The 24228-nt window shown below is 43.3% G+C and overlaps 1 long non-coding RNA gene across 1 annotated transcript; it reads right to left on the bottom strand.

Moving 5' to 3' along the window:
* Positions 1-113: 113 nt before the first annotated feature.
* Positions 114-23769, bottom strand: LOC130357948 (uncharacterized). The gene is made up of 4 exons (XR_008889330.1): positions 23659-23769; positions 23407-23472; positions 15095-15294; positions 114-632 (listed from the first exon to the last, which is right to left on the bottom strand). It is a non-coding gene; the product is annotated as an uncharacterized LOC130357948 (long non-coding RNA).
* Positions 23770-24228: the final 459 nt, after the last annotated feature.

The following is a 24228-nucleotide window of genomic DNA, read 5'->3' as shown; positions in this document are numbered from 1 at the left end:
TCCCAACCAGGGTGTCTCCAGCTGTTGCAAAACTACAACTCCCAACATGCACGGACAGCTTTCGGCTGTCTGGGCATGCTGGGAGTTATAGTTTTGCAACAGCTGGAGGCACCCTGGTTGGGAAATGCTGGTCTATGTAGAGGACAGGAGCTTCTTCAGGGTTTTGTACAGAATACACAATGTCCTAAAAAAGTAACATGGAGCCGCCCTCACCTGGTGTCCAAAGGAGCAGCTAACCCTGGCACAGGTAAAGAGTACAGAACATGTAGTACCTCCCTGTACTGTAGGGGGCGCTACTAGCCAGTCAGTGCATGTACTTCAGTAATACAGGGGTTTTACCAGTAAAATGTCCATTCTGATTGGCCAGTTCTTCCGGGTATTGACACATTTCACAGATCTGGACTGTCCGTAGCATTGTATGTTGAGTCTGGTTTCAAGTTACAATGGTCCAGAAAAGTATTGTATGTTGAAACTATTGTATGTTGAGGCCATTATAAGCTAAGGGATGACTGTATTTGTAAGCTTTTGGAGCACAAGCTTTCTTTGTCACAAAACAATATACAACAAATGTCTAGGCTGCAGAAGAACTAGCACGGAAGGTAAGCACATCTGGGAGCAAAAGTGTAGAGGACCTAAAGAGGATAGAGAAGAACGATGAGTGGGGAGCGTAACACTGGGACATAAGGTAAAATAAAAATATTCGTGTAAGAAAAGGATTAATGCTGTATAAAACAGATGCACCTCCTGTGATTTGAATGGAGCTCTAGGGCTCCACATTCTCCTCATTATACATTATGCATTCATGTGCAATCAGCCACCACTGGAGGCAAATGCCGATTGAGTTCTGTAATAGCAAAGGAATGGAATAAAAACTTTTCACAAATGTGACTTTTTCCAGATAAGCTGCAGAATAAATGTATGAATTAGTCTCTAGAGGGATTTTCAATAAGTTTTTGATGTCTTCAAACTTTCATTCACACATCTGGCACAATTTCAGCCAAATGCTCTGATTAGTATCTAATGGGAAGTTTCTGTCATGTAACTCAATTGAGTTATGGGGTCCAGGTTCACATACTTTGTGTATATTAAAGGGATTATCCAGGAAAAAACTTTTTATATATATATATATATATATATATATATATATATATATATCAACTGGCTCCAGAAAGTTAAACAGATTGGTAAATTACTTCTATTAGAGAAATCTCAATCCTTTCAGTACTTATGAGCTTCTGAAGTTAAGGTTGTTCTTTTCTGTCTAAGTGCTCTCTGATGACACGTGTCTCGGAAACCACACAGTTTAGAAGCAAATCCCCATAGCAAACCTCTTCTAAACTGGGCGGTTCCCGAGACATGTGTCATCAGAGAGCACTTAGACAGAAAAGAACAACCTTAACTTCAGAGGCTCATAAGTACTGAAAGGATTAAGGTTTTTTAATAGAAGTAATTTACAAATCTGTTTAACTTTCTGGAGCCAGTTGATATATAAAAAAAATTTTTTTTCCTGGAATACCCCTTTAAAGGGTGAGGTACAGAACTGTGGAGACACTACTGCACTATGTGAGTATTTCTATGCAGTACTAGACATTATGGTTGTACCAACTGAGATTCATTTTGGACGTCTCCAACTGTTTCAGTAAATCTTAGTAATTCCCCTATTTTTGTTACAAAGTATAAAACAGACTACTAGCTTTTAGGAATGTTCCACTTTACCCTTTTCTTATCTTGATTCTGGTTACAACCTTTGGAGACTAGGCCATAAGGAATGACAGTCAACCAAATTCACATTGAACCAACAGCTATTTCTCCTGACCCCCCAATATGTATGTATTCTCAACAGTGTTTATTTCAATGGGGATAAACCACTGCCAGATCTCTTTGGCACCAGATTATCACCTGTGGGTACAAAAGGTGGGGCATATTGGAATCCAAAATGTGCTTGCACATATTTGCCATTGGGGGGTGTCTGGAAGCCCCTATCCACATTAGTTAATGGATTATCAGGCCAAAACCAGCAGGTTCTGTTGAATTTAGTCTGACTATCTGACTACAATCATAACTGATCCACCATAAGGGTATGTTCACACTGAGGAATTGGAGAGGAATTTCCTCGAGTAATTCTGCTCACTTATTCCTCTTCAATTCAGTCAGCAGTGAAAAACCTAATAGAGTTTAAAGGAGTACTCCGGTTGAAAACTTAAAAAAAAAAAATCCTAATCCTTCCAGTACTTATTAGCTGCTGAATACCACAGAGGAAATGATTTTCTTTTTGGAACACAGTGCTCTCTGCTGACATCACGAGCACAGTGCTCTCTGCTGACATCTCTGTCCATTTTAGGAACTGTCCAGAGCAGCTTATGTTTAGTATGGGGATTTTCTCCTACTCTGGACAGTTCTTAAAATGGACAGAGATGTCAGCAGAGAGCACTGTGCTTGTGATGTCATCAGAGAGCTTTGTGTTCCAAAAAGAAAACAATTTCCTCTGTAGTATTCAGCAGCTAATAAGTACTGGAAGCATTAAGATTTTTTAATAGATATAATTTACAAATCTGTTTAACTTCCAGGCACCAGTTGATTTTCCACCGCAGTACCCCTTTAATGTATTTCCGCTCCTCAGTGTGAATTCTTTCTTAATGCAGAATCCACGTCTTTGTCCCATTGAAATCAATGAATTTTTTTTTCAGCACCACGCTGTTTTGCGCGTCAAAAAAGAAAATTCTAATTGGTAGTTGTCATCCAGCAAAAAAACAAAAACAGTTTCCTCCTGTATTCTGCACGGGAATTCCGTGGCGGAATTTTTAAGCGAGAATTCCTCATCTATTCCTCAGTGTGAACATACCCTAACATTTATACCAACTTCCTAATATTGTGTAGGTCCTAAACTTGCCAGAGCAGCTCTGATCTGTCACGATCCATGTGTCCGGTGATATTCAATATCAGATTTTAGCAGCAGATCAGACTAAGATCTGGATAATTTGGAAACTAAATCAACACAATAAATTTTCATCATGTTCCTCAAAACATTTCTGAAAAAAGAGTTTTTACTGGGCGACAGGAACCAAAATCTTGCCGATAGAGGTGTGTCGGGCTGAAGAATCTCACCTAAAAGCCACTGAAAAAGAAATAAATCAAGGTGTTGCAATGGCCTACACAAAGTCCATTCCTTAGCCCAATTGAACCCTAAGGGTGCTGTGTAAAATGAATGCCCACAGACCACAATGAGCTAAAGCAACGTTTTAACAAAGTGTGAGACAAAATTTGCCCAGCACAATGTGAGAGACTGATACACAGTTGACCTTCTAGAAGTTTCCACCGTCTGCACACAGGTTCTTCGGAGCTCAGTCACAGTGAACATTAGGTTCCTGGTCATCTCTCTTACCAAGGCCCTTCTTCCCCTATTACTTGCTTTCTTTTACTTTCTCTAGGACGAGTCCTGGTTGTTCCAAATTTCTATTATTAAAAAATTATGGAGGTTACTGTGCTCCTGGAACTTTCATTGCAGCAGAAATACTTTGTACCCTCTTCCAGATCTACAGGGAGTTATTTCTATCTCATGGCTTGGCTTTTGCCCTGATATGCATTGTCAGCTGTGAGAACTTGTATAGACAGAGATGTGTCTTTCCAAATCATGTCTAATAAACTGAATTTACCACAGGTGACTCCAATCAAGATGGTTTCAAATGGCCGGAAATGCTCATCCCCAAATGCAGTTGTGCATATATACTGGGGGAGCAGATCCTGCCCTTGTGGTCTGTTGCTAAGGGCGATCCCCAGCATAAAATGCATACAATGGGGGATGCCTGCAGCAGACTACAAGTGCCACAATGGCATCCTACAACAGAGGCTGGCAACATATCAGCCTACTTGGGTGGGGCTCATAGCTTTCCTCCCTCCTCTCACTGTATGTGTGCATAGCCACACTGGAGTGACTGGGAGCTGGCTGTGATCAGGGCCGGTGCATTGCCGTAGAATGAGATTTGCCATAGAATGAGATGGTCCGCCTCCATCACATCCTATTGGCTCACTTTTGTCACGTGACATATTTAAACGTCACGCATCGATGCGCACAGCAGTGTCAGTTTGGCTATCACAGGGAGAGGATCTCCTCTCCCTGTGATAGCTGAAGCTGCACGGAGCTCTCATGGCCTCTGTGGCCTGACAGAAGTTCACACATGTACGCAGCTCATACGGCTGGCTCATATACATTTACTGTTGATCCACAGCGCTATCGGGATCCCGATGCCCGATGGCGCTGTCATCAGTGTGCGTCCCCGCGAGCGCCCCATGCCCGCAGCTCTACTCCCCGTCCCCCGCCCCCCGCAGCTCTACTCCCCGTCCCCCGCAGCTCTACTCCCCGTCCCCCGCCCCCCGCAGCTCTACTTCCCGTCCCCCGCAGCTCTACTCCCCGTCCCGTTAACGCTCAGGAAAAAGGGAGACCTGTGATGAGGGAGGGGGCTTGCTGCAATGAGGGAACCTGTGATGTGATGTGGGTGGGGGATTGCTGGAGAGGGGAGACCTGTGATGTGTGTGTGTGTTGGTGGAGAAGGGGGACCTCTTCTGTGGAGGCTGGAGAGGGGGGTCCTGTGATGTGGGGGTGTATGTGTGTGTGCTGGTGGAGAGGGGGGACCTATTATGTGGAGGCTGGAGAGGGGGGTCCTGTGATGTGGGGGGGGTTACTGGTGGAGAGGGGGGACCTGTGATGTGGAGGCTGGAAAGGGGGGGGTCCTGTGAAGTGGGGAGGGGGTGCTGGTGGAGAGGGGGAACCTGTTATGTGGAGGCTGGAGATGGGGGACCTGGTATGTGGGGTGGTGAATGGGTTCTGGGGAGAGAAGACCTGCTGTTACTATTTTGTAAGGGAGGGGCATTTTGTTTCTCTCTCTTTATTTTTTTTTGCCGTTTAAGTTGTTTATTATTTTTATTTAACAATTTTTTTTTATATTAAACTACAGTTAAAGGACAAATCTCTCGCGATCTCCTGTATGGAGCCTCTGTGCTGTAGCGGAAACAACGGAGGTCGCCACGCCCTCTCAATATAGTTCTATGGTAGAGCCATTCGGCAATCTTCGGCTCTCCCATAGAGCTTTATGGATGGGGAACCTGCTATCAGTTTTATGCTGCCCAAACAGCAGTATCATAAAACTGGTGGAGGCATCAGCATCCCAGTACACTATGAATTACACTGAGACACTCGGTCATTCAGAGTAATCTTAGTTTGAAAATGCCCCTGGAACCCCAGCAATTAGTCCTCGGGGCGGGTCCAAGCTGGGGGGTGACACATCTCTCCCTATATCAATGGTTTCCAAACTGTGGCTCTCCAGCTGTTGCTAAACTAAAACTCCCAGTAAAACTATAACTCCCAGCATGCCCAGACCGTAGTTGAAACAGCTAACAGTCCACAGTTTGGAGACCTAGGGGGGAGATTTATCAAAGCCTGTCCAGAGGAAAAGTTGCCCATAGAAACCAATCAGGTCCCCTCTTTAATTTTTAACAAGGCTTCTGCAAAATGAAAGAAGCGATCTGATTAGTTGCTATGGGCATAACAGTAACTTTTCCTCTAGACAGGTTTTGATATATCTCCCCCCTAGTCCTTATACCCTCCTGCAATATAAATCATGGGAAGCACTCCCTGTGCAAATCAAATGCCAGGCTGCCCTGTCTCTTCCCTGCAGCCAGCAGCTGCCACAGAGACACAATTCTGTGCGGCTGGTATGCAAATTTTTCCAGGGCTGGTTTTTAGCCCCAGTCCGGCCCTGGCTGTTATTGCCGCTAATGCTGCTGAAATTGCCTACTGGCCCCTGGTATTGCCCATACGGCACAGGTAGATTTAATGTTAGGTCCCGTGCCACTTTAGAAACCTTGGCGTGTGCGGGCTCAGGTATGTCCTTCATATAAGGATATACTGGCTAATGTCTCGATTTTAATATCAGTTTGAGGGTTAGGCATAAGTTACTGTCTACATCTACCACAGTAGTGCACCAAAATTTATGTATTATTCCAATCAAGTCACAATGCCTCAAAATAACAAAAAGGAAAAAATTATATATTTTTATATACCAATATATATATATATATATATATATATATATATATATATATATAGAGTATACAAAAGAAGATTGCAGCAGCACACTTGGTCGAAAAATGGAGGCTCTTAGCGCACTTTTTGATCAAAACGTGTCCCCCCATCCGCCACGTGGAGGTGGCCTCATTTAGGATGGGACCCTAATACAAATTCTGAGCTTAACACTCATAACCACTGACCTCTCTTGGGCATATAGCCTCTGACTGGGTGACATGCTGGATCCATTATCAATTTAAGACACCTCCTGTGAAAAAGGCGAGGGGTGCACGGCTAAAGAGGGTGCCATTGCCCCTGAGTTTTCCAACAAGCAAAAAGAAAAATAGCCAGCACAACTACCTAATACACGGGTGCACGCTGCTGTGGCAAATACAGAGTATACAAAAAAAAGAAGATTGCAGCAGCACACTTGGTCAAAAAATTGAGGCTCTTAACGCACTTTTTGATCAAAACGTATCCCCCCATCCACCATGCGGAGGTGGCCTCATTTAGGATGGGACCCTAATACAAATTCTGAGCCTAACACTCCTAACCACTCACCTCTCTTGAGCATATAGCCTCTGACTGGGTGACATGCTGGATCCATTATCAATTTAAAACACCTCCTGTGAAAAAGGGGAGGGGCGCATGGCTAAAGAGGGTGCCATTCCCCCTGAGTTGTACAAACAAGCAAAAAGAAAAATAGCCAGTACAACTACCTAATACACGGGTGCACGCTGCTGTGGAAAATACAGAGTATACAATATATATTGTGAGAAGGTGAACGGTATCGTAGTGGATGGGCGATATGTGTCACTAAGGCTCCTGGCTTTGGTGAAGTAAGAGCCGGTATTTATTCAGTGTCTGTGCTGCGAATCAGACTGACACTATGGCCGTAGTATGGCTGGAAGGCCAATCCGGGATGGCTCTTACCGGGAATTACCAAGTGCAGGGTGGGGGGTCACTCCCCACAATCCAGGCCGCCTTCTGTTGGCCTTAAAGGCAACCTGTTTAACCAGCTGAGGGGGATTACCTCAAATGGATGTGGGCACCGCAGTGAGGACAGCGGTTGAATTGCAGTACGTTGTTACCAGGAGCCAAGCCTGGGAGAGCCTCTGGAGTTGTTGCTAGGGACAACGAACCTACCGACAAGTGACTGTCAGTCCGGCGGGTGCGTTTCTCCAGTGTCTGCACTGATCAGGAGTCTGCAGTGTTACCAAAATGGAGGTGGCTATAAAAGCACTCATGGAGGCCAACTTGCAACAGCTGGGGTCCACCCAGCAACAGCGAGAGACCAACAAGCTCCAGCAGGGGACCAACCAGCTGCTGTTACAGCACATAATGGCACTACAAGCTGCAGCGACGACGCATATACGCCGGCTCATCCTGTCTGGTCGCAATATTATGACTTGTTGCAGCGGCTGCAGAAGTAGCTACAGCCGGAGGTCCTGAGTCCCACTGCCACGCTGGACCGTCTCCTGGCCGATATGTTCTGGAGGGATCTGCCTTACACCTTCCAGAGCTGGATTGGCCAGGCGTCCCCTAGCAACGCACTGGGTATGGTTGACCTCATAGAGAGGTTCAGGGCCACCGTAAAACTGCAGGAGGGGGTGGTAAAACCCAGGAAGTCCCCACCTCAGCCCAGGCACCTGGAAAGCCCTGCCCCCGTGCAATGTTGGGACTGTCACGAACCGGGACATGTTAGGGCTAATTGTTCCCAGCGGTAGGAACCAATGGACATGAACTATGCACTCCGGCTGTCCCTGTATGCAAGCCATCTCGGAAGAAGTACAGCAGATGTTAAAACTGGATGTCATTGAGGAATCAAAGAGTGAGTGGGCCAGTCCGATAGTCTTAATACCCAAGCCAGATAGTACGTTGCGGTTCTGTAACGACTTCTGCAAACTTAATGAGGTGTCCAAGTTTGATGAATACCCTATGCCCCAAGTTGATGAGCTTATTGAAAGGTTAGGACAGGCTCTGTAATTTTCTGTTTTGGACCTCACCAAAGGGTACTGGCAGGTGCCCTTGATGGAGGCTGCCAAAGAGATAACAGCCTTTATCACACCAGAAGGTTTTTTCCAGTACAAGGTATTACCCTTTGGTTTACATGGCACTCCCACTACGTTTCAAAGGCTAATGGATATTGTACTTCGGCCACATTGTCGGTATGCTTCAGCTTATCTGGATGATATCATCAAACACAGTTAGTGTTGAGCGGCATAGGCCATATTCGAATTCGCGAATATTCGCGAATATGTGGACGAATATTCGTCATATATTCGCGAATATTCGCATATTCGTTATATTTGCGTTTTATTTTCGCATATGCGAAAATACGCATATGCGAAAATTAACATAAGTGAAAATTAGCATATACAAAAATAACATACGCGAAAATCTGCATATGCGAAAATTAGCATGTGCTAATTTTCGCATATGCGAATTTTTGCGCGCCAGTCTCACACAGTAGTATTACAACCTTCTTTACACCACACAAGCTGGAAGCAGAGAGGGGTGATCACTGTGATGTGTACTGTGAATAAAAAAAATAAATAAAAAAAACGAATATTCGTAATTACGAATATATAGCGCTATATTCGCGAAATTCGCGAATATGCGATATTCGCGAATAATATTCGAATTGCGAATATTCGCGAGCAACACTAAACACAGTACAGACTGGGAGAGTCCCCTTCCAAAAGTACAGGCAGTGGTAGACTCCCTTAGGAAGGCCGTGTTAACTGCTAACCCCAACAAGTGTGCCATACGGTTGGAAGAGACCAAATATCTGGGGTATGTCATTGGATGTGGCGTTGTCAAACCCCAGGTAGACAAAATAGATGCCATTCGGAATTGGCCCCGACCTGTCACTACCCGAGAGGTGAGGTTGTTCTTAGGAATGGGGGTTTACTATATGAGGTTTATCCCCCATTTTGCGACGGTGGCCGCGTTCTTAACAAACCTCCTGAAGCGACGCAAGTCATGTCATGGTGCGTTGGAACGAACAGGTAGAGCATGCATTTTCCGCTTTGAAGTCAGCCCTATGTGGTCTCTGGTGTTGGTGACACCTGACTTCAAAAGGGAATTTGTGGTACAGGCCGATGCCTCTGAGGTTGGTCTCGGTGCTGTACTCTCCCAGGAAGTCAATGGAGAAGAGCATCCCGTTGTCTTTCTCAGCCGAAAACTGACCCCGGCCAAGACCAGGTATAGTATAATGGAGAGGGCCTGGCCATTAAGTGGGGACTCGAGTCTCTCCACTATTATCTGTTGGACAGGAAATGTCATCTCGTCATGGATCATTCCCCCCTTAAGTGGATGTGTCAAGCCAAGGACAAGAATGCCAGGGTCACTAGGTGGTTTCTGTCATTACAGAACTTCAAGTTTAGGGTTGAACACAAAGCAGGTCATTTGCTAGGCAATGCTGATGCCCTACCATGAGTCCACTGTTGTACAAGTGTTCACCCCCTCAGGCTTGAACAAAGGGGGGGTATGTGAGAAGGTGAAAGGTATCATGGTGGATGGGCGAAATGTGTCACCAAGGCTCGTAGCATTGGTGAAGAGCCGGTATTAATTATGTTGCGATGCAGACTGACACTATGGCCGTATTATTGCTGGAAGGCCAAATCGGGATGGCTCTTACTGGGAATGACCAAGTGCAGGGTGAGGATCATTCCCCACAATCCAGGCCGCCTTTTGTTGGCCTTAAAGGCAACCTGCACAACAGCAGTAAGTCGTGTTGTTTGTTTTGCAGAGATGGTAGACGTCGAAATGCCATTGCTAGGAGCAACCAACATGGAAAGAAACCGGTTGTCGCCAAGATGGATGTGAGGATCTGTGAGTTACTGGTGGGTGGAATCCCACTGTTCATGGATTTGGACTGTCGCCAGGCTGTATCCAGAGTCATGCCGGACATAATACCCTTTTTGAAGACCCGACCAGAGCCTGGTAAGACTGTTCTAATTGACTTTGAAACATGTTATGGGACAGTAAGCCATAAGCTGGAGGTGTGTGCTGAGCTTCAGATAGAGATTATACTGGGCAGAGACTTATTTTTGCAGAGACCCATATTTTTGGCAGATGTGAAATAGGGAGAGTGTGCCAGAGAAATTGCACACAAAGGTTCCTGAGGTAATGGTGGGTGGTGTGTCACTACTTGACTGTGTGAACTATCCTGTAAATTTTGAGTCTATGCAGTGTGATAATGTTTTTTGTCAAAAATTCATGCTTGTGTGTTCTGAAGTAATGTGTACTGCTGCCAACTCTGATGGGACAAAAGAAAACCTGTGTGAGCTGGTAGTAGATGGTAAAAAGATGATTGCTTTGCTAGAGCCTTGGGGCATAATACGTCTGGTGAAGCCGGGCCCTGTCAAAGTGTATACAAGCAGTTATTTGGGGTTGTAAAACTGTTAATGTCTGTTTTTCTACCCCCTATGGTACTGTGAGTCACAAGGTTGCAATAGAGCCCTCCTTGGAGTATGATGTAGTACTGGGGACGGATTTTCTATTTTTTCAGCAGTTATGGGAAGACTGTCATGTGACTAGAGCAGGTACACCTGATAGGCTCACAACACTTGACTTGCACCACATACTAGCTGAGCGTTACTCAACAAAGGCTGAGGATAGGGAGTGTCAGCAGTCACTAGATATATGTCAGATAGGGGTCTGTCAGACTACTAGGGGAGCTGAAGAACAGACTGTGAGTCAAGTCCAGGAGGATCCTGAGACTCAAAGGGGTACTACCGTGGAAAATAATTTTTTAAAAATCAACTGGTGCCAGAAAGTTAAACAGATCTGTAAATCACTTCTATTAAAAAATCTTAATCCTTCCAGTACTTTTTAGGGGCTGTATACTAAAGAGAAATCCAAAAAGAAATGCATATCCTGTGAGGTCCTGACCACAGTGCTCTCTGCTGACCTCTGTTGTCCATTTTGGGAACTGTCCAGAAAAGCACATGTTTGCTATGGGGATTTTCTCCAGTTCCTAAAATGGACAGCAGAGGTCAGCAGAGAGCACTGTGGTCAGGACATCACAGGAAATGCATTTCTTTTTTGGATTTCTCTTTAGTATACAACCCCTAAAAAGTACTGGAAGGATTAAGATTTTTTAATAGAAGTGATTTACAAATCTGTTTAACTTTCTGGCACCAGTTGAGTTAAAAAAAAAGAAAAAGTTTTCCATGGTAGTCTGAAACAGAATCTTCAGTAAAACCAGAAACGGATCAGGTACAGGAACATGGGTTCCATACGCCAGCTGAAGATGAGCCCAAGGTGGGGCTAGAATTGCGCGGTCATCTGGAAGAGGTGACCGGAAAAGAAGCTACAGAGATGTCTGTGGATAATACAGTAGTACTGAAGAGAGTACATGTGGAGCTGGGTGCTGTGCTTACTTTCTTTGACAGAGTCCTGAGTGAAGGAGATGTGATGTCTGGACCTGAGATGGATCATGACCAGGAAGGTCGAACCACTGGACCAGATGTTGTTGTTGCAGACCCAAGAGCTCTTGACGTTTCTGCGAGTGAGCGGCGAGATGGTGGTGAAGTGAAAGAGAAGTCAGCCGGAGAGCAGAGAAAAAGTCCAGAGAGACTGTCCGGGGACTACCCTGGGGCCCAAGGGGCCAAGATCCTTGAAAAGGGGACGACAACCCCTAAAGGAGAAAAAGAGTTGGAACAACCTGGCTTGAAAGAGCAGGAAGCAAAGCTTCAGCTGTAGAAAAACGAGTTTGCGGCTCTGCAGGATGAACTGTCCGGCTCCCAGGATCTTGTGACCAGCAAGGAGAGAGAATTGGAGAGTCTGGCCAAGCAGGTCTCATTCAAGCAAGAAGTGAATGTCCTGTGTGAGGCATATCTGGCTCTACAAAGTGATCACAAGGCTAGGTTGGTAGCCATGGAAGAGCTGGAGAAAGTAGTAATGGCTCCTTAAGTGCAGAGCCTGGAGATGCTGAACAAAAAGAACCTTAAGTCTCACGCAGCTACCTTGGATTCACTGGGAACGCAGCTCTCTGAACAAGAGGCTCAGCTAAAAGTCTATGAGCAGAAAGTATCCAAAATGGTGCAGCTGAATAAAGACAATGAGCAGATGAGAGAACAACTGCTGTTCCTGGAGGATACTGTCAAAAACTTGACAGAATTGCTGGAAAGTGAGAAGGTGAACTCTGCTAAGCTCAAGAGTGAGCAGCAGAAACATTTAAAGCTACTGGAGACTGAGATGCTTTCTCTTAAAGCGGCAGAGTCTGAGCAATGGACTCAATAAACTGTAGACCATGAGAGGAAGCCATATGAGAAGTCCTCTGAAGCTGAGACTGAGGTGAAACCGTATGAAAGGTCCTCCGAAGCTGCAGAGATATGGACATTAGATGGTGAAAATGCTGAGGCAGAGAAGTTCTGAGGCAGAAGCTAAACCAGAGAGAACTGCAGAAGTCCTGTAAATGGGTGATACAGGCTTGGTTGGCCACCAGCAAAGTTCGGGCGATCGCCGTACCGATGACGGAAGAAGACAAAGGCCTGGAGCATTTGCCTTGTCCGCATCTAGTATCCAGAGCACTACACAGACCAAAGTGAAGAAACTGGCATTGGAAAGTGTGACATGAATAGAGCCTTCTACAAGGAATTTGTTAAAGGTGACCAAAAGACTTGTGCTTGGTGGCTGGTGAAAGTGCAAATGAAAGAAGGGTGCGCCACTGAAGTGGTGCATATAAAATCTGCTGAAGTAGTAAGCCAAATGCCTCAAAACCTGTTGGACAAAGTTTTTCAAAGAAAAGGAAAGGCAGTTGGACTCTACCATTTGAATACAAGTGCTCCTTCCCGGTGGTCTGAGCAGGGGGGGGGGGGGGGGGATATGTGACACTGTGGCAAGGGAAGGGTATATTTCCCTAGCTAAGTCTGGAGAAACAACCTGTAGCCTAATTAATGAGGTAGCAGAAAGGGGAAGTGTGTTTAAAAGTCAGACAGTGTAGTCTGGGCTCTCCCCAGAAGACAGATAGGTGGCTTTGGGGGGGGGGGGGAGGCAGGGGTCCTTGCGAGGAGCACACAGCCAGGGCTGTCAGTGACACTCACAACAGTGAAGTGGACGGTCTAGGATTTTGGTTTGTTCCTGTCTTATGTTTCTTATTTATCCTGCAACCTGTCTAATAAAGCTGGCAAGGACTGTTTGCCGGTTTATTGTGAAGAAACGTGTCCTGTGGCTGTTGCAAGGACGATCCCAGAGCCATCCCCAGGGTACAATCCTTACAATATACACACACACACACACACACAATTGTTTAAAATTTATATAGCTACTCTCCAGACCCCAAATTATATTAGAATACATGAATTATGATACATTTCAGTTGGCTCTATTTATTTAAAATCGCTCTGTTTTTATGTAATAACCAACTTAACATTCAGTTTAATGTTAACAGTAAAAATAAGACCACTATCCCTTTAAAAAATGTGCACTAGACTCACCCCATATGAGTCATTCTGTCATTTGTTCAACAATTCCCCAGCTGCACCTTAATACCATATTTACATGAATGGAATAATACTCTGGAGAGTAATGAAAATGAAACATTGTAAAGATAATTTTCCTCTGTGTGCTAAAAATAGCAACATCATGTGTGAAAAATATTATTGTAATTCAATATTAATGTGATTATTAACTCTGTAAGTGTTTCATAATTTGATAGCCAAGACAAGTAAGTTATTTTTATAAATGCCTAGCAATATTGTTAATGTTGCAAAACCTATTGTACTCAAATGCAGGGGCAGTGTATTGGGACCATGATAGGAGCAGTGAAGAAAATGAAAATAGCTTACCTTAACATGAATAAACCAGCATCATGCATAAATAAGGGAGATTACACACACATCTACCAACTAGAAGGATATGGGAATTATAAATGGTGGGGGTTTTTTTGGGAACCTGTGCAGGGTAAGGAGTTCTATGAACTGCACTATAATGACCAGCACTTGGATATACCACATAGGTAGCCTGCGGAACCTGTCCCTGTAGTCATTGAGCCTACCACCAACAGAAGGATGGAAAACAGTGCTCCCTACTGCCTGGCATTTATAGGGGTATCCTAAGATTAAACATTATCCGCTATCCACAGGATAAGAGATGACTAGCTGAGTGCTGGGGGTCCCCCATCAATCATGAGAATGGAGGTCAATACTCATAAGTGTATGAAGTGGCACCGCCCATGCTTCCTCATCATTTCATTATGTTACTATGAGATTTCAGACCACAGACAAGTTCAGCACTTCCATAGATAATGAATAGTAGGGCAGTCGAGCGTGCGCATTGCCTCTCTCTATTCACCTGGGAGGCAACTGACCTCAATACTTTTGATTGCTGGGGTTCCCAGTTGTCGTGCCTACACTTACCAGCTGTTACTCCCCAATTCTGTAGGTAACTCTTATAATTACCAATTATTAATCATAAATACATTTTGCACCTATGAGGGATTTGCAGAAGAACCATGAGTAATAATATATTGCATGATGAGCACTTTATTACTAGAAAGAAGCTCTAATATTGTTCTAGCACAGGGGCTCTCTGCTGTCCATGTAATCAGAGGCAAAGGTAGCAGTCGCACTGGGGTCCTGGTGCCTAAGGGGGCTCCAAAACACATTTGCCCTAAGAGAGCAGAATTTTAATTGGCACATGGAGCTCTGTTGCAGATTTTGCATCGGGGCCCAGAAACTACAAGCTACACCTCTGCATGCAATATTACCATGGCTTACATCTTCCTGTTCATAGGAACAAGAAAATGAACATAATGGGGACCTTCAGGTCATGGTGTATGTCATTTTAGTGCTGCATGTTGGTATTGCAGGATCTTTTTTTCTCTTAATGGAGTCTCAACTACAAATGTGGACAGAGCCTTACTCATATAAGATTTATATAAGGTCGGTCATATTTTATATCAACCTTCTATCCACTAGAACAACTAGAGACAATAATAAAAATAATATAATAATAAATTACATTTGTGCACTGGTAAACTAAGTACAATTCATGTTGAACTTTTCACTTTTTCATACTTACCCAAGAGTCCTTATGCCCTGGTCTACTAGATGTAACATCATTTAGGCTTTGTTTTTTTTTGCCACCTCAGATTAAAAACCTGTCTGGCTCAATAAAAAGCAATGCAAGCCGCCGAATTCTTAATTCTTGAAATCCAGCTGAGGATTTTGAGTTATTACAGGAAGCTGGTCACAAAAGGTGATGGTCACAGCACAGAACTCCTGCGGGGAGCACAAGTCAAAAAGTAGAGAGTAAAAGAAAACCAAAGAATGAAAAATAATAACACTGAATAAACAGGAACATTTCAGGCAGCATAAAGCCCAGAAAACCTGCACAAACATCACAGGCAAAACAAAAATCCATTGGGCCACCAGTGAAATTACAGAAGGGCATTAATCCCATTAGGCCATTGAGACAGCATTAACACTATTGTTTCACCTGAGATATAGGCAGCAGTAACATAAGGCATATCAATGGCAACATGCATTAAGTTGATATCCAAGATATCCCGGTCCTCTACTAAAGCTCAGTCTCCTCAGTAGGCACAGAAAAACTATACAGGTGGCACTACGGCATAAAATTTAATAGTACAGCCAATTTTTTTTATATTAGCCCCATGCATTTGGAATACTTTTTCCTTGGAACGCAGCACAAGCATGAAAAAATTGTAGTAAGACATACCAATAACGTATATGCAAAAAGAAAATAGCATTGGCACTCACCCCCTTTAAAACATAGCTTTTATTTCTGCATCGAAAACATGCCCGCCAGTCGGGAAAGAACCAGAAGAAGAAAGGAATCCATGAAACAGGCTGTCGCTTTCTCCAGCGGAAGTCATTCTTTTCAGACCAAAGGGTATGATTTTAATAAAGAAATAAAAGCTACGTTTTAGAGGGTGTAGCTATTTTCTTTTTGCATATACGTTATTAGTTTTATTAGTATATGTGAGTTGTACTTATTAAATAATCTTCACTTTTACCACTCCTCTGTCCACTTCTTCATAAGATATTGGTGGGTTTGTGCATACACACGTTAGCCAATCTAAACAAGCAAAGAAGAAGCGTAAAAAAAATGGACGTTCAGATACTTAAGATAGTAAAAATTTTTATAGGTAGCACATAGTTTATTAAGGAATGCAGAGAGTCAAGAATGACCGTATGGTTCCTTTTTCAGACTTATGAACCATATATATATATATATATATATATATATATATATATATATATATATATATTTACAGTATATATAAAATGTGTTGTCAGCATCCAATATATGAGTGGATTGACATCACATATCCACCCTGAAAGATTTTTGTATGTGTCAATACATAGGGCGAGATTTATCAAAACCTGTGCAGAGACAAAGTTGCCCAGTTGCCCATAGCAACAAATTAGATTGTTTCTTTCATTTTTAAAGAGCCTCTGAGAAATAAAATAAGCAATATGACTGGTTGCTATGGGAAATTGGGCAACTTTTCCTCTGCACAGATTTAATAAATCTCCCCCATAGTGTTGATGTTCCAGTGCAAATTGAACTTTTACAACCAATTTTAAAAGCAAAAATTTTAAACATAAGTAACTGGTAAGGATTACTCAAAGGAAGTCACTTATCGACCACTTTATCTGCATTAACAACATGATCTGCTGCTAGCATTAAAGGGATTTTTGATCTAAGACATTTATGGCATGTCTGCATCACAGGTATTGGTCTTATCTCTGAAACTCGCACTTATGTTAACAATGGGGGGTCTCCAATTACTGGTCCATCTGGTAAGGTGGTTATCAGCTGTCACATTAAAAATGGCCATACACTTTCAATAACTGCTGGCCAAACAATCAATTGCCTGATAGTTATCTCTCCCAATCTCCCTATACCCATGAACATTTACCACAGCCAAATGTCCATGTTTCCTCTGGGGTGGGGAGAGGCAAACTGCAGCCAGAAGGCTCTAGTGCCAGTTTATCCAAGAACAATAGAGTTTGGTTTGAAAAAGAGGGCTGTATATAAGGTTACAGGAGGAGAAAAGGGTTTTATATAAGGGGTGCAGGAGGAGGGGAAGAGGGCTGTATATAAGGGAGTACAGGAAGAGAGGTAAAGGACCTTATATAAGGGGTACAGGAGGAGAAGAGGGCTCTATATAAGGGGGTAAAAAAGGAGGGGAAGAGGGCTGTATATAAGGGGGCACAGGAGGACAGGAGGGCTTTATATAACGGGGTACAGTAGGAGAAGAGGGCTCTACATAAGGGTGTAAATTAGGAAAGGAAGATGGCTCTTTATAAGGGGGTACAGGAGGAAAAGAAGAGGGCTCTATACAGTGGGGCAAAAAAGTATTTAATCAGCCATCAATTGTGCAAGTTCTTTCACTTAAAAAGATGAGAGAGGCCTGTCATTTTCATCATAGGTATACCTCAACTATGAGAAACATAATGAGAAAAAAAATCCATAAAATCACATTGTCTGATTTTTAAAGAATTTATTTGCAAATTATGCAAAATAAGTATTTGGTCACCTACAAACAAGCAAGATTTCTGGCTCTCACAGACCTGTAACTTCTTCTTCTTCTCCTTTGTCCTACAGTCGTTACCTGTATTAATGGCACCTGTTTGAACTTGCTATAAGTATAAAAGTCATGTGTCCACAACCTGAAACAGTCACACTCCAAATTCCACTATGGCCAAGACCAAAGAGCTGTCAAAGGACACCAGAAACAAAACTGTAGACCTGCACCAGGCTGGGAAAACTGCATCTGCTATAGGAAAGCAGCTTGGTGTAAAGAAATCAGCTGTGGGAGCAGTTATTAGAAAATGGAAGACATATAAGACCACTGATAATCTCCCTCGATTCGGGGTTTCACGCAAGATCTCACCCAATGGTGTCAAAATGATCACAAGCCTGCTGAGAGCTGGGACCAAAGTAACAAAGGCTACCATCAGTAACACACTACACCGCCAGGGCCCCAAATCATGCAGTGCCAGACGTATCCCCCTACTTAAGCCAGTACATGTCGAGGCCCGTCTAAAGTTTGCTAGAGAGCATTTGGATGATCCAGAAGAGTATTGGGAGAATGTCATATGGTCAGATGAAACCAAAGAAGAACTTTTTGGTAGAAAAAGAAAAAACTCCACTCGTCGTGTTTAGAGGAGAAAGAATGCTGAGTTGCATCCGAAGAAAACCATACCTACTGTTAAGCATGGGGGTGGAAACATCATGCTTTGGGGCTGTTTTTAGGCTAAGGGACCAGGACGACTCATCCGTGTAAAGGAAAAAATGAATGGGGCCATGTACCGTGAGATTTTGAGTGAAAACTTCCTTCCATCAGCAAGGGCATTGAAGATGAAACGTGACTGCGTCTTTTAGCATGACAATGATCCCCAAAACAATCCCCGGGCAAATGAACGAGTGGCTTCTTAAGAAGCATTTCAAGGTCCTGGAGTTGCCTAGCAAGTCTCCAGATCTCAACCCCATAGAAAAATTTGGAGGGAGTTGAAAATCTGTGTTGCCCAGTGACAGCCCCAAAACATCACTGCTCTAGAGGACATTTGCATGGAGGAAGGAGTCAAAATACCAGCAACAGTGTGTGAAAACCTTGTGAAGACTTACAGAAAATGTTTGACCTCTGTCATTTCCAACAAAAGGTATATAACAAAGTATTGACATGAACTTTTGTTATTGACCCAATACTTATTTTCCACCATAATTTGCAAATAAATCTTTAAAAATCAGACAATGTGATTTTCTGGATTTTTTTCTCATTATGTCTCTCATAGTTGAGATATACCTATGATGAAAATTACAGGCCTCTCTCATCTTTTTAAGTCGGAGAACTTGCACAATTGGTGGCTGACTAAATACTTTTTTTGCCTCACTGTATAAGAAGCTACAGGAGGAGAGGAAGAGGGCTCTATATAAGAAGTTACAGGAGGAGAGGAAGAGGGCTCCATATAAGGGGGTACAGGAAGAGAAGAGGGCTCCATATAAGTGGGTACAGGTGAGGAGGGGTATGTAGGAGGGGACAGGAAGAGAAGATGGGTCTTTAGGGGGGAACAGGAGGAGTGATGGGATCTATAAGTGTGTACAGAAGGGGAAGAGGGTGTCTATAAGGGAGGGCAGCAGAGCCTTAGGGAGCACCCCTGTCTGTCACTATGAGGTCCCTTTAGTTCCTGTTTCTGCTTCTTCCATTCTGCACCTTGCAGCACCCAGGAGGCCAGACACACAGTGGTGAGTACTTATATCACACTTCCACCCACCAGGGTGTCCTCTCAGTCGTCTGTAATTAGTGAAGGCGATTTATGTAGATTTCCCTTTTTTTTCTTTTATTTTTTTTATTTTTTGTACCGAAGGCGCCAAAGTCCACTGGAGAGTTTTTTTATTTAGTGCAAAAAGGGTTTAAAAACAATGCAGAACTGTAAATCTGGAACCGCTGTAGTGACCCTCTCTGTTACTTGGCAGCTGCACAGTATTTTACACAATACTGTCCCTTATACAATACTGTGCTACCAACCAACACTACACAGTGACATCTCGTCAGTGAGGGCCTCATGTTTAAGTTTCGCCTAAGGCCTCAAAAAGTCTAGAGCCGCCTCTGGTTGTTTTTATAACTCCAATAGAAGTGAATGCAGGAAGTCAAATATATCTATGGTAACATCTCCATTACATGCTGGCAAATCAAGAACAAACCATGGTTTCAGTTCGCTTCTATATTTCATCACATTACTCTCAGGTTTTTAGAACCCATGATCATCGCTGGTTGTAAGTAGATGACATTTTACTTTTGGCTTAACTTTTCTCTGGAAACAGGCAGCTAATTCTCGAGCCAGTGACAGATGTTATTACTAAATTATTAACTTCTTGAACAAGTATTCTTTTAGGAAATGCTTGAACACACTTGCAATTAAATAACGTTCACTCTCACTGGATTTCAATCTATTCCGCTTTACGTACCTGCACACATTCATGCACACTTCTCATAAAGTACACAATTCTGTGTTTTATCATTTTTGATTGAACAGGATGAGCTCATCTCGGATTTATTCTGTGTCTATAAATTTCCCTTGTGATGCACCAGCTTACAAAGCAAACACCTGCCAGTGCTGGATTGAAAAGTCAGCTGTGAAGTTTACATAAAATTCATTTAGCTCCATTACGTAGCAGCTAGATACTACTTCCTTCAGTTCTGTCCATGCAAACCATTGAAAAAGCCCAGCCTATGATTTTGACAAACACTGTAGAATGCATTGATTTTCTTAAAGGGGTACTCTGTCCCTAGGCATCTTATCCCCTATCCCTTGGGACCCCCCGCGATCTCTGCTGTGGCACCTCAGTCATCAGATGCATGGAGCAAACTTCGCTCTATGCCTGATGACTAGCAATGCGGCACCAGAGGCTCGTAACGCCACGTAATTCATGGTGGTTTTTTTGTTGTTGAAACAGTGAAACAGTGTGCGTGGGTTAAGGCCTTAAAGGAGTACTCCGCCTCTAGACATCTTATTCCCTATCCAAAGTAAGACAAATATCCACAATAACCGCGTGGCGTGTCCTAAGTTTACTGGGTTTCACAAGCTCAAGACCGACAAGGGTGCTCCTGACGAGACTAACTAAAGACATCAATGGCTCCCGGACACAGCAGAAGGTCGTCTGGAGTGACCTGATTACTGCTGAACCATGCAAATAGGTTGCCTGGTATGCACCAGATCCATTGTCCCGCATGCCACATTCCTTAATGAATGCTATTGGGACCTGTCAGCTGACTATCGGCACACATATCTTCTTGAGGTCTTCTCTGACCACCATGCCATAGTATAGTCTATGGAAGATGTGTATAAGTTACATTCCAAGATAGTTTTTTAGACTTCTGGTTGAAGTGAAACACTGACTTTAAAGGTGTATTCCTGTGCCCCAGCTTGGAGCGGGAGGCTGTGATCATGAGGTCATGGCCACGCCCCCTCCATTGAAGTCTAACCCCGTTTGTTTAGAACGCCGGGTGCTGCGGGAGATCACGGGGAGCCCCATCAGCAGGACCCCGCGATCAGACATCTTATCTCCTATCTTTTAAATAGGAGATAAGATGTCCAGCACCGGAATACTCCTTTAAGGGAAGGCTCCCTGAAAAAGGTGGCATGAGAGAGTTGCTATGCATATCCTTTCTGCCTAGAGTTCCCTGTAGAGCATTAATGGCCTAAAAGTCTCCTCCCACCATTTTGACATTCTCCACAAGGAGAAACCTTACCCTTTTAGAATATGATACAAGCTGACTTGGGCAAACCAACTGATCATCCTTTTCATTCAGTAATTTGGCAGCTCAAGACATTTTCCCAACCATGCTACTGGCTTCATCAGATGTTTTTTGTCAAATATTCCTCTAAATATTAGACTTTAGAAGTGAATCCGTTACGGTCTCTGCCCCTTGGTTTTCCAAAGACACCAAATCTATAATAAATCAGTCAGAGGCGGCTCTAGACTTTGTGAGGCCTTAGGCTAAACACAATCATGAGGCCTCCCTCTGTTCCCCACTGCCCCCAGCCTATGAATTTCAGAGAATGGCAATGTATACAGTGTATGCATAGACGCTAGTCTGTGGAGCATGCAGGAATTTCTCAAGGGTTAGGGCTTAGAAACATACATAAAATAATACCTCCACACTAGGACGACATATTACTACTGCAATGTCTAATACTATCATACAGTTATTATATATAAAAAAAACACTATACAGAAATAACACTGCTATACAAGAGACAAATAATTGTAACACACCATAACCACTACCATTACCACATATAGTAACTGTATCATATTGCCATACTGATATTGAAAAAAACTACATAGACCGGCATCACCAAAAACACCACTATACACAAACCAGTAACGCCAATAACATTACTATACACAGACCAGTATTGTCAATAACACCACTATACACAGGCCAATATTGCCAATAACACCACTATACACAGACCAATATCACCAATAACACCACTATACACAGACCAATATCGCCAATAACAACACTATACACAGACCAGTATCGCCAATAACACCACTATGCACAGACCAATATCACCAATAACACCACTATACACAGACCAGTATCATCAATAACACCACTATACACAGACCAATATCGCCAATAACACCACTATACACAGACCAGTATCACCAGTAACACCCCTATACACAGACCAGTATCGCCAATAACACCACTATGCACAGACCAATATCACCAATAACATGACTATACACAGACCAATATCGCCAATAACAACACTATACACAGACCAGTATCGCCAATAACACCACTATGCACAGACCAATATCACCAATAACACCACTATACACAGACCAGTATCACCAGTAACACCCCTTTACACAGACCAGTATCGCCAATAACACCACTATACACAGACCAGTATCACCAATAACACCACTATACAAGGGACAAATAAGACTGTCACTGCATTACCACTACCATTTATAACAGGATAATACCATCATACTGATACTGAATAAAACCACTATACAGAGACCAGTATCACCAATAACACCATTATACAAGGGACAAATAATACTGCCACACCATGATTGCATATTACCATCACATAGTGACTGGATAATACCACTATACTAATACTGAATAAAAACCTTTGTATGCAGACAGTGGTGGCCCCGACTCTATACAGGCTCAACAGAACATGTAAGTGATAACATACAGTTACATCAGGTGACGTCTTCTCTAATTGTAGTCATTCACTTTCCCTTTTTCTTCTCCATCTGACCGTCATGACGATTTCTTACAGCCACAACTCATCTCCACAGAACCTGCCAGACAAGCTTTTTAGGCTGCTCACTTTCCCAGCACATATAGTGCTCCAAACAGTAATACCCCCCCCCCCCCCACCCTTAGTGTCTCCCACAGTAGAATGGGTGGATAAATGGGTTGGGGAAAAGTAGGTAGATCCCCCACATTAGGTAGTTAGGTTGCATTAGTAGGGAGCCATGTCACTTCACTTTGTTTCCTACATAACACATGTGCCCCGAGTAGGTAGATGCCACCTGTAGATAGGTCCCCCTGTAGATAACTGAAGCCCCCCATATATAGTGGTAGCAGCAGCCCCTATAGGTATTAGTAGAAGCAGCCCATTTTAGATAGCAAAAGCAGCCTCCTTGAGGTAGTTATAAATAGAATATATATATAACACTAGTGCATTTATGTGCCCAAACTGCAGTTATTTTGTATGTGTGAGTCCCTGTATCTCATGTAAAGTGGTGATATATAAAATAAAAAACAAAGAGCGCTGGATAGGACTTGTATTGTGTGTGATATGTTTATAGCATACCTGAAGCTGATAGTGAGGTAGGCAGCGAAGGATAAAGTGCGTGCGTGGCTTAATAACTTCCTGAGGCTGGAAAGATATGATAAAGGTCACTAAAAAAATTTTATACAAATATTTATGCAGAATATAGGATTTAGAAGGGGGTGCAAACCTGGCATATAAGGTGCATGGTGTGGCTCGGGACTGATGGCATATAATGAATAGGCAGGGTGTCGGAGCCTAAAGGTGGAGGACATAGAAATATATCATATATACCTGATGTTGAAACAGGGAGCAAAGTGTTCCGTAGGTATTAGCTGATATTATCATAAGGAAGTATATTCTCAATAAACCTTCCTATAAAATATATATTTGGGGAGGTTGGCCTGTAATAAAACAAAAAATTCCTCAGTAGGGACGATTATATATACCAGGCACAGTGATGTGTGCTTACAAACAGTTAATATCAGTAGTCCCACTTCATGCGTGCCAGTATACTTGCCGATATGTTCATCCGAATCTAGTCTGCTAATAAAACCTTCTGTTGGTGTAGAATCCTGTAGTCTTACAGTATCCACTTAGGTGGGGAAGCGGGTGATGCTTTGCTGGATAGCGGGAGTACGCCCCGGCCGGTGGCATCTCTACCGCAATGTCTCCGGCTTGAGAGTCTTTGCCTGCTATTTCCGGCTGTGCAGTGACGTCACTACAGGGATCGTTGAGGGCCAAAAAGCAATCCAACGCGTTTCTGAGACAGAGGTTTCCTTTGTCGGGGATGTAGATCTGGACCTTATTGTTACCTTATATATGCTCCCAAGCCGTTGACCCCTTGTGTGGTGTGAATTCCTG

Source organism: Hyla sarda, chromosome 2, assembly GCF_029499605.1.
Source record: "Hyla sarda isolate aHylSar1 chromosome 2, aHylSar1.hap1, whole genome shotgun sequence".
Classification (NCBI taxonomy): Eukaryota; Metazoa; Chordata; class Amphibia; order Anura; family Hylidae; genus Hyla; species Hyla sarda.
Note: the sequence above shows the minus strand (reverse complement) of the source record. Positions and strands in the feature narration are given on the sequence as shown.